This window comes from Hemitrygon akajei, chromosome 16 (genome assembly GCF_048418815.1).
Source record: "Hemitrygon akajei chromosome 16, sHemAka1.3, whole genome shotgun sequence".
Classification (NCBI taxonomy): Eukaryota; Metazoa; Chordata; class Chondrichthyes; order Myliobatiformes; family Dasyatidae; genus Hemitrygon; species Hemitrygon akajei.
The window spans coordinates 21,990,554-22,005,459 of record NC_133139.1 but is presented as its reverse complement, the minus strand read 5'-3'; the positions used below and the strand labels follow the sequence as shown (position 1 = coordinate 22,005,459).

The 14,906-nt window shown below is 40.6% G+C and overlaps 2 long non-coding RNA genes across 2 annotated transcripts in view; both read left to right on the top strand.

Moving 5' to 3' along the window:
* The first annotated feature begins 5,329 nt into the window (after positions 1-5,329).
* Positions 5,330-10,852, top strand: LOC140740353 (uncharacterized). Its single transcript, XR_012101830.1, has 3 exons — positions 5,330-5,546; positions 8,852-8,925; positions 9,518-10,852. It is a non-coding gene; the product is annotated as an uncharacterized lncRNA (long non-coding RNA).
* A 2,672-nt stretch (positions 10,853-13,524) lies between these two features.
* Positions 13,525-14,906, top strand: part of LOC140740352 (uncharacterized) — a 44,401-nt gene continuing 43,019 nt past the window's right edge. Inside the window, exon 1 of the long non-coding RNA XR_012101829.1 lies at positions 13,525-13,681. This is a non-coding gene — a long non-coding RNA (uncharacterized lncRNA). The remainder of the gene's footprint in view (positions 13,682-14,906) is intronic.

Below are 14,906 nucleotides of genomic sequence, written 5' to 3'. Positions count from 1 at the left end.
TGCTTCAGAGAAGATTTATAAGTATGATCCCGGGGATGAAAAGGTTAACGCATGAGGAGTGCTTGATGACCCCGGACCTGTACTTGTTGGAGTTTAGACGAATGAGTGGAGATCTTATTGAAATCCACCAAATATTGAAAGGCCTCAGTAGAGTGGAGGTGGAAAAGCAGTTTCCACTAGTGAGAGAATCTAGGACCAGAGGGCTCAGCCTCAAAGTAAAAGGATCCCTTTAGAACAGAGATGAGAAGATAAATCTATTCTTTGGCCAGAGGGTGGTGACTCTGTAGAATTCATTGCCACAGACAGCTGTGAAGTCCAAGTCATTGGGTATACTTAAAGCAGACGTTGATAGGTTCTTGATTAGTAAAGGCAGCAAAAGTTAAGGGGAAAAGGAAGGACAATGTGCTTGAGGAGGTAAACTAAATGAGCCATGAACAAATAGCAGATGAGATTAGAGAGGTCAAATGGTATAGGTCTGCTCCTATGTCTTATGTGTTATTGGCCATTAGAAGCCAAAATCTTTGTTCACTAAACAGTGCTAGTGTTAACTATAGTTCAGTGGGCAGCCTTCCTGCCTCTCAGTGGTAAGTTGTCAGTTCAAACCCCTCTTGATGAGCTTGTGGTCACAAAATTTAGACTGAGTTGCAGGTCAGCATTGAGGGAGAAACTGTTATAGTAGTAAAGAACCATAGAGTGGTAGAGCACAGAAACAGGCCTTTAAGGCCTCATCATCCATGCCAACTCATTCCTGCACCCTGCCTGAGGTCTACCCATCCTCCCTGAAGTATGGTGACCAAGAATAATTCTGACATTCCAATGGCTTACAAAGCTTTGTAGTTTTAGTTCACAAACTGAAGGTCTGCATGAGTGGCCCATCCCATCTACAAGTCATCCACACATCAGGTTTGCAAGTGAAGGCCAGTGATGAATGTGTGAAGGATATTGAATGACAAGTGGGAAGTACCACAAGGATAGAGATGTGGTTCAATTTATCCCCTGTCACTCATTCATGGGTAAAAATAAAACTCATGTTATGAAGCTTTAAAAGTACAGTGTTTAGAACATAGAATATAGAACATTACAGCACAGTACAGGCCCTTCAGCCTACAATGTTTGGTTGACCTTTTAACCTATTCTAAGATCAATCTAACCCTTCCCTCCTACATAGACCTCCAACTTTCTATCATTTATATATCTATTTAAGGGTTTCTTAAATACCTCTAATGTATTTGCCTCTACCATTGCCCCTGGCAGGGCATTCCACACACCCACCACTCTCTGTAAAATGCCTACTTCTGACACCCACCCCCTATACTTTCTTCCAGTCACATTAAAATTATGTCCCCTGCTATTAGAGATTTCCACCCTGGGAAAATGTCTCCAGCTCTTCACTCGATGTATGCCTCTAATCATTTTGTACATTTCTATCAAGTCGCCTCTCATCTTCCTTCACTCAAGAGAGAAAAGCACTGGCTTGCTCAACCTATTCTCATAAGACATGTTCTCTAGTCCAGACATTATTGTGGTAAATCTCTCAGCCTCCTTTACTGTTTTAGACCACTCGACTCCTCGAGTCCATTTTGCCGTCCAGTTACATCCTGGTTATCTTGTCTTAATTCCATTCACCCATTTTAGGTTTGTGGCCTTGCTAAATAATGTTGACTATTACATTGAAAAAAATAATTATTTGAATTATGGAGCATGAATTGGCCATGTTAACTCAACGTTTCAAGCAGTATGCTATGATCTTGCTGACATTGCCTGAATTCTTGCTGATGACAACTGCAATGTTAGCAGTCATTTCCAGACATCTGGAATATAAGAGCAAGGATGCGATGCTGAGGCTTTATAAGACGCTAGTGAGGCCTCACCTTAAGCATTGTGAAAAGTTTTGGGCTCCTTATCTAAGAAAAGTTGTGTTGTCATTGGAGAGGGTTCAGAGGAGGTTCACAAGCATGATTCCAGGAATGAAAGGGTTATCATATGATGAATGTTTGATGGCTCTAGGCCTGTACTCATGGGAATTTATAAGGAAGATGGGGGAATTGATGGGAGTAGATATGGAAAGGATGTTTCCCATGGTGGGAGGGTCTAAGACAAGAGGGCACAGCTCAGGATAGAGGGGCATCCATTTAAAACAGAGATGTGGAGAAACTTCTTTAGCCAGAGGATGGAGAATTTGTGGAATTTGTAACTACAGGCAGCTGTGGAGGTCCGGTCTTTGGGTGTATATAAGATGCAGATTGATAGGTTCTTGATTGGCTATGGCATCAGGCATTACGGGGTGAAGACTGGGGAGAGAGGCTGAGGAGGGTAGAAAAGGATCAGGCATGATTGAATGGTGAAACAGACTCGATGGGCCAAATGGCCTAATTCTGCTCCTATGTCTTACGGTCTTATTTCAAATGTCACTCCAGTGAGTTGAGCACAAAATCAGGTTGCACTCTAGTCTAGGACTTTGCTGAGATCACTCTGGGCTCCTGCATGCAGTTTTGGTTTCCAGACAGAAGGTGGAATACATTTGCCTTAGTGGGTGTGCTGTAGATATACAAGGAGTTGCTGAGCAGTTGTGCCCTTCTTCCTGTACAGTCCAGAGCGAGGAGATATTGACTCACAGCCATCATGGACAGAAATGAGGAGAAAGTTCTTCACTCAAAGGTCTATAACCGTTGGAAATTTCTGTGTCAGTGGGTTGTGGCTACTTAATCATTTTGCATATACAATAATACCGAGGGAGTCGGAGAAATAGGGTTTCAGCAGAAAAATCAATTTGAGGGAGAGGATCAGCCTTAGTCTTACTTTATGATGGAGCAGGATCAAAGGCTAGATGGCGTAATCATGATTCTATTTTTGTATGTCCTTAAATTCTCATTCAGTGCTGAGAATACAACGTATTATCAGATGAAATGCTGAACTGATTCCCCATCATCTCAGGTAGATGTCAACGATATCATGCCATTATTTTGAAGAAAAAAATGGCAGAGATTCCCTTAGTGATCCAGCCAATATGTATCCTTAAAAAGAAAAGATTTTGATGGTCGTTATCACATTACTCTATCTGGGAATTTCCTTTGTGATAGTTCCAATAACAATCTCTTTTTAAAAGTATTTTATTGACTGTAATAAAAATATAAAATGTTGGAAATGCCCAACGGGTCAGAAAGAGTCTGTGAAAGGGGGAATCAGAGATCACATTTCATGTCAATACTCATCTTCAGGACAGCATAAGAGCTGAAAGAAGAATTTTAACCTGATCCAATAGCACTGTTTCTCTTCCCTCAGATGCTTTCCTAACTTGCTGAATGCTTCTATGTTTTTTTTTCATACTTCCAATATTTGCATTTTCTTTATATTTTCATTGACTGTAAACATAACTGCAATCATCGGGCTCCTGAACCAGTGTGGATAACTTCACAGGCATCAACACTGGACTCATCACTGAACACAAGCTATCGAGTTACTTTCAAGGATTCTACAACTCATGTTCCAGTATTATTTATTCATTAATTAATTGTTATTATTTGTAGTTTTTTTTGTAAATGTACAACTTGTCGTCTTTTGCACATCAGCTTCTTGTCAGTCTTACATAAAGTTTTTCATTGATTCTATTGTATTTCCTTATTCTATGTGAATATCTGTAGGTAAATGAATCTCAGGGTAATATATGGTGACATTTATGTACTCTGATAATAAATTTAATTTGAACTTGAACTTTGAATTTGGAAATCCCAGTTCTATAAAAGGTACTATGGACATAAAAACCTTTCTGTCTTTGCCTTAGTCAACTTATTAGTTAATTATTTGTTATAATTAATAACGATAACTATCACTGGTAAATTATTATACTACAAAAATTACTCATTCTTCAGGTGAAATCTGAGATGCTTTAAAGATTAAACCTATTAAAGTAATTACACAGTTTGAAGAAAATGACATTGAATGCTGAACTGAGTGCAGATAGATAAAATAGGAAAATAGAGAAGCATCAAGTGATGTGCACTTGGCATTAGGTAGCAGTTCATTAACATAGCTGTAACTCTAAATTTACATCTTTTTATTATTGAAGTTAGATTTATCATTGTTTCTCTCTTGATGGGAGATTGCATGAGGTGCACAGGGAGCAAGAGATGACAACTGTAATATGAACTGCAATGTGGTGCCAGCATTGTTTCATTATACCACTGAGAGTAAGTGGCTAAGAATATTTAAGAATGTTCACAAAGAAAATGCTGGATGAACTCAGCTGGTCAGGCAGCATCTGTTTATTAACTTCTGTGGATGCTGCCTAACCTGCTGAGATCCCCCAGCATTTTGTGTGTGTGTTGCTTTGGATTTCCAGTATCTGCAGACTTTGCCATCTTTAAAAGTGTTTCCTAAAGTTTGGACAATCACTAATAAGTAAAGACATTTGTTGGAAATTGAAGAAAAAAGCAATTTTACCCAATTTTCATTTATGTGGTTCATTAATCAGAGTGAAAGATGCTTCACAGGAACAGGACTTAACACTGGGTCGTGTAAGTACGTGATCACTAGGTTACGTGATCATGGGGTTAAGTGACACTGGGGTTACGTGATCACCAGGTTTCATGATAACTGGGTTACGTGATCATTGGGTTATGTGATGCCAATGTCTTGTCTGAAGATAGGTTGACAATTGAGAGCTGTATTTGGCTCAATCCCATTGCTTACTCTGAAAACTTGTTAAAATCTAAAGCAGGGGTGGTCAACCTTTCACCTTCCATGCGTCAATTTTTTCACGCATTAGTTCAGATGCGCCTTACAACTCTTGTACCCCCATTCAATTCTTGTAAAAATATGTTAATATAAACATATTTAGCATTTTTACATGATATATTGATTTAATATAAAAGCAAGATAAATATTACTTACTTTAATCAGACTTTTAACAAATATATTTTGTCTTCTTTTGATTTCTTCCTTTTTCTTAATCACATACGTATTCTTTCTGTAACTCAGACCCAAGCACTAGCTTCAGTTTTCCTTCTATTTCAGTCTGATGTCGTGTTTTATAGTATCTATTAAGATCATGTCTTCTATTATGTGAGAAGGTGTATTCACAAATGATGCACAATAGTTTTCCTGACGGACCCGCTATAAATATAAACTCATTTTCCCACTGTTCATTGAATTCACGCTTACTATCACTTTCTGCTTTTCTTTTGCTCATTTTCTTTTGCACTGTGATGGGTAACTGAATGTAAAACCAAGGGTTAATTTTTGAAAAAGTACAAAACTGCAAATGCTCACAAAGGACGAACAAAGCACAACTCCGTAGCGCATGAGTGTCAGTTGTACACTGACTGGCAAAAACCTTCGACGCACCACTGGTGCAGATGCCTGGCGCCTCAGGATCAAACGAGTATCAAACGTGTATTGAACAGTTATGGAACGACTGCAGAACAACAGTCCTTCTTTCCTAGTTTGACTCATTGAACATTTTTAAAAATTGAAAACAGATTAATGTGAAAGAAGATAACATTCGCCAAAGGATGTGCACGAAATAATAAAACCGCTAAAAATAATTGGTAAGTTTTAGATTTATTCTCAGTAAAACCCATTTCTAGCTCAGCTACTAGAATTCCTGTTATAGATTTTGTTTTCTACAAATCGGTTTTTGGTTAATACTTTTTGCATGAGTAGTCTTACTTTTTTGTTATTATCACTGGGGTGCAATGTACCACTTCTGATCATCCAATGCACCACTTTTGGCACATGCGCCATAGGTTGGCCAACGCTAGTCTAAACATTAATGTCCCATTAATGGTGATAGTTTGACAATTTTTGGAAACAGTTCGAACAAGCAAAGATAAATTGATGCTGGGTCAGCTAAAAATGAATTGTATTGTGTCACATACATTGTGATGCTATACATAATGATGATGCAAGAGACGGTTGGACAGGTATGTAGATTAGTAAGTTTTAGAAGGTTGTGGGCCAAACACTGGAAAATGGGAGTAGCTTGGACCAGTTGGGCTGAAGGGCCTGTTTTTGTCCTGTATGACTCTATAACTGTATGCCTTTTAGAACCAATCAAATACAGAGGATTCCGGTTCATTAGGGCAGCCGCTTATTTGGGACAACTCTTAAAGAACAAAAACTAATTGAGAAAGTAGCCGGGATTCCCCTCATTTTTATTTGGGACACTAATTGGGACAGGAGACTGTTACTGAACAGTTTCTAACTAGCATCAGTTGTATGCAGTTACGTGGCCGTTAGGCATGATGTCATGCTTAGAGCAAACACTTTTTAAATAGTGTCAGTTGCTGTATTTGTGATGAAAAAGTAGTGATTTTTATCACTGATAGTTGGCGTGAAATAAGCTGTAAGACAATTTGGAACTGTTTTGCTCACTGTGGTTTCAAGCATTCAGACTTGGAGATGCCAGAAATGGCCAGGATTGGAAATGAAACAATTTGTTCGCTGACTTTTACAAATTGCCACAATTAGTAGAAGTAATTATTATTTCTCTTCTACTTTGCCTGCCTTGCCTGCAACTCAGTCACAATTTTATGAAATCCATCCCACAGTTTACCTAGAGTCTTAGTGATAAGTATTTAAGTTAAGGCATAAGTATTTTCCGGAATTCCCCCGTCTTCTACAGTTATTCCCATGGAATTTATTACAACTGTCTGAAAAAGCAGATGGAGCTTCCATCTAATATGGGATAAGAACACATAACACTGAGGTGAATGATCTATTTGCAAAGTCCTGTGTTTCAAACAGGGTAAGTCAAAAGCAACTGTCCCAAGAGGTGAAAATAAGTAATTAACTTTTCAAGCAACATGCATGAAATGCTGGAGGAACTCAGCAGGCCAGGCAGCAACTATGGAAAAGATTAAACATAAAGTACACTGCAGATGCTGTGGTCAAATCAACACGTACAAACAAGCTGGAAGAACTCAGCAGGTCGGGCAGCATCCGTTGAAATAAGCAGTCGATGTTTCAGGCCGAGACCCAAACGTTGACTGCTCATTTCAACGGATGCTGCCCGACCTGCTGAGTTCATCCAGCTTGTTTGTATGGAAAAGCGTAAACAGTTGACATTTCAGGCCGAGACCCTTCTTCAGGACTTCCTACTTTTAAAGATTTTAAGTCTTTAACTTTTTAAGGCTGAGCCATACTAATAGTACAGTGTTGAATGAATTGTCATTAAGATGTGGCCCTGTTTTACACCTGATTACAAATGTAAAACTTTTGTTAATTGATTGGGTCTTGTCAGATTTATTTGGCTTCTTAATTAAAACATCTACACTTCAAAAAAAGGCGTTTAAATGGATTTCCTGATTTGAACAGAGTGGTGTTCACCTTTCCAGCAGTTATCAGAAGGTGCTGGGAGGAAGGGACCTCCACTCCCACACTGAAAATGATGAGCTTTGCAATGCACAGCCTGTCTAAGTTATTAAATCAGGCAGTAAAATATTTGTAACCTTGGGATTTGCTCTTTCCCTCTGCTATCTCCTCTGTGTAGAACAGTATTCCCAGTGCAGTTAATTGGCTGTACAATTAAAACCAACACCACGTTCCAAAGTGATGCATTTAACAGAGCAACTGGGGGTGGGGGGGAGGCGGAAGTCACAGTCCCCAGTCGTCAGCTCTCTGCTGCCAAATTCATTCTCCCTCCAAACATTATCGCAAAGGAGGTGAAAGTAATCTTACGTTATGAAAATCCTTAACACAAGCTGTTCTGCAGGTGCTGAGCAACACACAAAAAATCGGCAGCTCAGACAGCATCTATGGAAGGGAATAAACAGCCAACTGAGACTCTTCAATGGGACTGGAGAAAAGCTATTAGCCAGTTTTACCCTTGAAAGGATTGTTGTAACTATAGGATTGAGTGACAGGGTGGTGAAAGTGCTGGAGGTGAAGGGCAGGTTATGTTTCCAACAAGGACAGTAAGAGATTAAACGTGATGAAGGGTCATGGCCCAAAATGGCGACTGTTTACTCTTTTCCACAGATGCTGCCCGGCCTGCTGAATTCCTCCAGCATTTTGAGCGAGTTGCTCACAATTCCAGCATCTGCAGATTTTCTCTTGCTTGTGACTGAGCTCTTAAAATTGCCCGCCTCGTTTTCATGATCATGTGGCCCTTCATGTTTCCCAATCTACAAAGACCAGGTTACATTTATGTAGTGTCTTTCAGAACGTTAAACATCCCAAAATGCTTTTAAAATGAGCTTACTATTTCATTCTTGAAAATGTACAAGCAATTTATGCACAGCGGGTTCATTCAAGCCAGAAAGTATTAATGTGTTGATAATTTGCTTAAAAACAAGGGATGGAAATTGAAAATTCCATATTTTTACAACAGAAAAAGACTATTTCAGCTAATTAAATCCATACCAGCTCACACAGTAATCCTATATCATCTTTAACCATTTCCCTATTTTTCTCATATTTCCATCAACTATCCCCATATTCTACCCCAATTATCAGCAGCCATCCAACAGGTCTTTTGGGGTTATGGGAGTAAAGTGGAGAACCTGGAGGAAACCCATGTGGATACGTCACTGGGAAAACTGCACACATGCACTGAATGCCAGGTTTGAACCTGGGTCACTGGAGTCATGAGACAGCAGCATTATGAGCTTTGGCATTAAGCAGTTTCTTAGGATCTTGTGCATTTTCTTAAGAAGTTAGACCAAGAAATTAGTTGAGAATCAATTGTTTATCATTGTATGTTTTAGATTGTTCCAATTCAGAATTGTTTGCTTTCCCAGAGAGATGCAATAGCAATCATTTCCATGTCTCTCTGCGTCACTCCAGAAATTCGACATTACTGGGCTAGAAATGTGCAGAATGCTTGTAAATCCCTGTACAATATTCTTTTTAGAGTATTGCAGAGGACGTTGGGCCATAATGTCCAGGGATGCCTGCTAGAGTAGAGCCGATCTGAGAAACTAGTGGGTAAGTCATCTGTTTCTCTTATAACCAATGGTTCCTAACATCATACAGACCTCCCACCGTCCCCCATCTCCCACTTCCACCTCATGATCTTACAGATTCAGAACCTGAACCCTCCAGTCTCCAAACCACCATGACCTTCCTGACTTCCCTAAGCCAAAGCCCTTGTTCCTGAATTGCCCGCCTTCCTAGCCATCCAACACTGGAGGTTCCCATTGCGTCTCTTCCCTTTCACTGCCTCCTTTGAAGATTCATAATAGAACTTTAACTCGACTCTTCTCACACCTCAAACCTCAACCACTGCACAAACCTGATGATGCCTGTGACTGCTGGACATCCCACGCCTTGAACCCCACAACCAATCTCATTCACTCTTCCCTTCAAGCCAGCCTTTAGAAAGAGACACACATTATGCACTTTCACTTGACCTTTTCATGATGACCTGAACCTTACAGCAAAGAGACTAAACTGCAAGTGTCGATGACGATTCAGCACCTAGTGACCTAGTTGCACAGTTCTGAGCTTAAAAGAATTTCAATACTGATTTGTGCCAATGTCACACTCCCTCACTGATGCCACAATTTCTTTTGCTTAGGTTAGTGAATGAGTCCAATATCGGATGCCAGCAAATCGGAGGAAGTGGGTGGAGTGCAAGTATGGAAGAAAAGGGCTTGGCCCGTTTAGTGTTTGTGGGAAAAAAATTGGCCTCATTGTGTCTGAGTCAGCTCGCAGATCCCCCGAGCGTGTTGTAACCCGTTCAAGCAGAGCAAGAAGTTTCCAGGTCCTATTGCCAGATCACGCTGATTGAGTTGGCCTCGACCAAGGTAGCAACATGAGCAGTAAAATTGGCCTCTGCATCATGGAGTTGGGAAGAAGAAATCTCCAAAACTTATAACTTCATTATTCATAGAAATGACTGAACTCACAGCTGAGATTTCATTGACAACTCAGTCATTCTTACTGTGAAATTACAAGTGTTAATATGAAACATGAATGACTCAGAGAAATAAATCAACTTCCCCAGTTGGCAATACAGATGCAACCCTTTTCATTTTATGGTCAGTTATTTTCTGTGTTACATCTTACTACTAACAATCCGTTCATATTACGTTTCAAACATTTTGGAATAGAAAGCTAATGAAGTATTTCCTCGTAACCAAGCAGGTATGTAAATAGAAATTTTGAAGTATATGTCACCTCATTCTTCTTCCTCTCGATTTCAATTTTCTCTGGTATTCAGTTTCCCATTTGTCCCTTTCTCCTTTATTTTATTTTCCTCGGATGTATTTTGAGTAAGTTACGTATGTGCAGAAGTGGGTTCGAACCCTGTGCATAACTTGAAAGGCAACTTCTAAACTGGTACTTACACTCAGTGGCCAGTTTATTAGGTACACCTGGGCACCTGCAGGTTAATGCAAATAGCAAATCAGCCAATCATGTGGCAGCAAATCGATTCATGAAAGCTTAGGACATGGTCAAGAGATTCAATTGTTGTTCAGACCAAACATCAGAATAGGGAAGAAATACGATCTAAGCAATTTTGACTGTGGAATGATTGTTGGTACCAGTCGGGATGGCTTGAGTATCTCAGAAACTGCTGATCCCTTTGGATTTTCACGCACAACAATCTCTCTAGAGTTCACAGAGAATGGTGTGAAAGACAAAAATAAGTCCAGTGAGCTGTAGTTCTGAGGGATGAAAACACCTTGTTAAAGAGAGATGTCAGAGGAGAATGGCCAGACTGGTTCAAGCTGAGAGTAAAATGACAGTAGCACAAGTGACCATGCCTTAGAAAAGTGGTGTGCAGAAGAGCATCTCTGAATACATAACACATTGAACCTTGAAGTCAATAGGCTGCAGCAGCAGGAGATGAGGAACGTACACTCAGTGACAGCTTTATTAGGTGCTGGAGGTATCTCCTACTACTTACTTATTTAAAGATACAGTGCAGAACAGACCCTATTGGCCTGATGAACAGCACCACCCAACAACCCATCTATTTAACCCTAGCCTAGTCACAGGACAGTTTACAATGACCAATTAATCGATGGACCTGTATGATTTTTTGGACTGTGGGAGGAAACTGGAACACACAGAGAAAATAACCTGCATAGTCACAGGGAGAATGTACAATCTCCTTACAGACGGCTCTAGAATTGAACCCTGATACCCCAAGCTGTAATAGCATTGTGCTATCCGCTACAATACTGTGACAACCAACAGGATGACTACTTCACTAATGTCCTTCAGGAAAGGAAATTGGCCATAAAGTGGCCATTGCATATCTTTCCTAATGTCCAACCAGGTGCAGAAATAGAAATTTTGAAATGTATGTCACTTCATTCTTCTTCATCTTGTTTTAAAATTTACTCTGGTGTTCATTTTCTCATTTGTCCCTTTCTCCTTTCTTTTATTTTCCTCAGATGTATTTTGAGTCATTTATGTATGCACAGTCTGTGCGGATTGGTGATAACATCTCCTCCTCGCTGACGATCACCACTTGCGCACCTCAGGGGTGTGTGCTTAGCCCACTGCTCTACTCTCTATATACACATGACTGTGTGGCTAGGCATAGCTCAAATACCATCTACAAATTTGCTATTGTTGGTAGAATCTCAGGTGGTGACAAGAGGGCATACAGGGGTGAGATATGCCAACCAGTGGAGTGGTGCCACAGCAACAACCTGGCACTCAACGTCAGTAAGATGAAACCGCTGATTGTGGATTTCAGGAAGGGTAAGACAAAGGAGCACATACCAATCCTCATAGAGGGATCAGAAGTGGAGAGAGTGAGCAGCTTCAAGTTCCTGGGCGTCAAGATCTCTGAGGATCTGACCTGGTCCCAACATATTGATGTAGTTATAAAGAAGGCAAGACAACAACTATACTTTATTAGGAGTTTGAAGAGATTTGGAATGTCAACAAATACATTCAAAAACTTCTATAGTTGCACCGTAGAAAACATTCTGACAGGCTGCACCACTGTCTGCTATGTGGGGAGGTGGGGGGGGGGGGGCTACTGCTCAGGACCAAAAGAAGCTGCAGAGAGTTGTAAATCTAGTCAGCTCCATCTTGGGTACTAACCTTCAAAGTACTCAGGACATCTTTAGGGAGTGGTGTCTCAGAAAGGCAGCGTCCATTATTAAGGACCTCCAGCAGCCAGGGCACGCCCTTTTCTCACTGTTACCATCAGGTAGGAGGTACAGAAGCCTGAAGGCACACACTCAGCGATTCAGGAACAGCTTCTCCCCTTCTGCCATCCAATTCCTAAATGGACATTGAATGCTTGGACACTATCTCACTTCTTTTTTAATGTATAGTATTTCTGTTTTTGCACGATTTTTAATCTATTCAATATACATATACTGTATAAAGTATACTAAGATTGATTGATTGAGTGAGTGATTGATTATCATTATTTTTTTTCTTCTATATTATGTATTGCATTGAACTGCTGCTGCTAAGTTAACAAATTTCACGTCACATGCCGGTGATAATAAACCTGATTCTGATTCTGATTCAGTAGTGGGTTTGAATCCTATGCTATGACTTGTAAAGCAACTTCTAACCAGGTACTTAAATTCAGAGGATATGATACTGAAGATCTCATTTACTGGGATTTAGTGGGTTAAATCATGAAAGGTCATAAAGGGTGACTACCAGACTGTTCTCCGACAACCTGATCCCATTGTCACACGCTAAAATTCCAGCGTAGCAGCTGAAGGAATTTTACATTCAATTAAATCTGGCTGGCATCAGTATGAAGACTCCTTCACTAGTATCCTTCAGGAAAGGAAACTGGCCAACCCTGGCTGGTCTGATCTGTATGTAACTCCAAACCAATGTGGTTGACTCTTAATCACTGTGGGCAATAGATGCCAGCCTTACCCACAGTGCATTAGTTCTGTGAACACATCAACAAATAAATTCCACTCTAGACCCCTGAGTTCTAGAATTTCTTTCCCTTTTTTAAAGCATTTTATAAAACTTCATTAACAGTCCTTTTGTTTGATTTCTTAGTTCAGTGTCAATTTATTGGGCAAAGATGCTCCAAAGTGAACGGTGCTTTGCATGCAGAATAGTTTCTCTGCTACCCTTGAAATGATGCGTTTGTGCTTGAAACTAAGATGCAAAATTAGTCAGCCTGCACATCAAGGGTTAAAATACTTGCACTTGGAAGTCTGGGGGACAGAGACTGCAATGGCACATTTGCCTAGAGTTGTTTTGGTCTGCTGAAATCAGGGGGCCTCTCTGGCTGCGGTCCAATGCTACCATCTGGTCAGCACCTCCCTGTTGTCTTTATAGAGATCTGTGCACTTCCTGAAACTCTGTGTTACGGCAGCCAGGGAGCAGACTTAGAATCTGGCAGGATTCCTACAGGCCCTTTTCTTCTCCCCCCCTCTTGCAGGCCCCCTCTGTGCAGACCGAAGGTAATCCTGACTGAAAACATACATTGTGCACCCTGACCATGTGCACACAATAATCACAGTGATTCGTGCTGGCCTAATATGGGAAGTATTTGGGACATTCTCCACGTGTTGGCATTACATCCACAACACAGTCATAGATAGTTGAATACAGACGAGTCTCTCATGGACAAAATAGCTTACTAAATTAGGCAGTAGGTAAATTACTCAAGAATCCTTTAAAGCAAGTTGAGGGGCTGAGGATCTTTTACTTTGATGGCTTGATTAGATGAACCAGAGCGTTGATTTCGATTGTAGGAATTCTAACATCAACTTCACTGACACTGAGCCAGGTAGGATAACTTCTATAGATGTACCGTGGAGAGCATTCTAACAGGCTACATCACTGTCTGGTATTGGGGGGGGTGGGGGGGGCGCTACTGAAAAGGAGTGAAAGAAGCTAGAGAAAGTTGTGACATTAGTCACCTCATCATGGGTACTCCAAGACACCTTCAAGGAGTGGTGCCTCAAAAAGGCAGCGTCCATTATCAAGGACCCCCCTCCATCACCCAGGGCATGCCCTTTTCTCACTGTTACCATCCGGTAGGAGATACAGAAGCCTGAAGGCACACACTCAGCGATTCAGGAACAGCTTCTTCCCCTCTGCTACCCGATTCCTAAATGGACTTCGAATCGATGAACACTACCTCACTACTTTTTTATTATTTCTGGTTTTGCACTATGTTTAATTTAACTAATTAATATACATATATATACTGACCGTATTTCATTTATTTGTTTATTTTTCTATATTTACCATGCGTTGCATGGTTAACACTTCTGCTGCTAAGTTAACAAATTTCACAACATATCACGGCGATATTAAATCTGATTCTGAACCTGAGGTTGATCATTGGCATCTGGTGTACAGTACTTCAGACAAAGATAGATTCAGATTCACCTGGGGGATTGTCTGCAGTTCTAGCTGCCACAATGTAGGAAGGATATGATTACACTGGAGTGGGTGCAAAAGAAATTCAAAAGAACATTGCCTGGATTGGAGGATTTCAGTTATGAGAGATTTGATTGGCTGGAGAAAGATACTTTGGAAGGAGGGACGGGTTAGATTGATCTTAGAGAAGGTTTAAAGGTCGGCACAACATTATGGGCTGAAGGGCCTGTACTGTGCTGTACTGATCGATGTTTTTATGCTTAAGAAACAATTTGCTGGAGGATTTCAGCTGGTAGGGCAGCATCTGTGAGGGAAAGGAATTGATGTTTTGGTCAAAATCCTGTATCAGGACTGAAGGTGGATAGGGAAGCTAGCCAATTTAAAGAGGAGAGGGCAAGTAGTGAAATAGCAGCCAGTGGGTGATTAGATAGGCTGGATTTGCTTTTCTTGGAGTGGAAGAGACTGAGGGATGACCTGACAGAGGTGTACAATATTATGGAAGGATAGACATGGTAGGTAGTAAAATTAATTTTCCCTTGATGGGGTGTCACAAGTAAAAGGGTAAATCTATGAGTTAAGAGCTTCAGATGAGTTTTGAGGAGTGATTGGAATCTAGGAGGCAGATA